Here is a 1,200-nt window from a genome sequence, read left to right as displayed (position 1 = left end):
TCTTATTGGCATGTAGACTGACACCTTTTTGCTGTGTTACCGGGTCCTTCCTCTATGTGGTTCTGGAGGAAGAAAGAGAAAGAGAGAGAGAGAGAGTGAGCTGGCTTTCTGTTGTCTCTTTCTATTCTTGGAAGGCCACCAGTCCTATCAGATTAAGGTCCCACATTTATGACCTTCCTTAGCCTTTATGACTTTCTTATTGGCTTTATCTCCAAATACAATCACACCGGGGGCCAGAGCTTCAACATATTAGTTTTGGAAGTAAGGCAAAATTCAATCACTAACAATGTGTTTCTCATTCTTCTTCTTGATAGCCCTTAGAAGTGGGTGCTCTTACTGTCTTCTCTTTTTGAGATCGGGAAGTTTAAGTTGAGTCCCAGAGCTGTTGGGAGGCAGAGCCGAGCTTCCAACTGCAAGGCCGAGACTCTTAATTCCTCCTTCCTGCTGAATGCTGCGGGCCCCTGAGTCAATGGGCCATGGCCAAGAGTTTGCAACATCTCTTGTCTATTACTATGTATTTTGTTTAATCAAATGTAATGAGGTTTGTGGAAGCAGTAAACTGAAGTTATTTTCAAGTAGGAACTGTATTTAGCACTGTTAATTGAATCAGTCTAGTTAGTTAGAACAGTGGCTGTTTGCCCTGTAATAAGGAAATTGAGTTTCTCATAAAACAGCTAATTCATGTCCTGTTACACTGTAGAGCACACCACAGGCTGAGGACCCAGAGTCCCCCACAGTCCAGCCTCAGCTCTGCCCGGACTGCAGTGTGGCTTTGTGCAAAGTCATGGCATCCTCGGTGACTTCAGGCCTGATTGGCATGAGGGGAGAGCAAGGGAAACTTGGCTGTCCAGTGGAGCTGGGTGTACATGATCCATTGAATCCTCTCTGGGCCATTCTAATGGTGGGCTATTGTTCTGATTTTACACATGGAGAAACCAAGTCTCAGAGGGACTAAGTAACAAGATGAGTGAGATTGTGGACATAGAAGCATGTGGAAGACTCTCTGTATCTCATGTTTCACTTGTCGTCATGTTTTACCTGTCTGACAACTGCACCCCAATGTCACCATTTAGGGGACATTGATAGAATAAAAATAACTGCAAACACTTGTCTACCTCTACTGAGATAGAGAGTCTAATTCCCGCATCCTTGAATTTGGCTGGCCTTAGGGACTTACTTGACTTTGAGAATGCAGTGGAA

This window comes from Hylobates moloch, unplaced genomic scaffold (assembly GCF_009828535.3).
Source record: "Hylobates moloch isolate HMO894 unplaced genomic scaffold, HMol_V3 SCAFFOLD_16, whole genome shotgun sequence".
Classification (NCBI taxonomy): domain Eukaryota; kingdom Metazoa; phylum Chordata; class Mammalia; order Primates; family Hylobatidae; genus Hylobates; species Hylobates moloch.
This window is presented reverse-complemented; position numbering follows the sequence as displayed.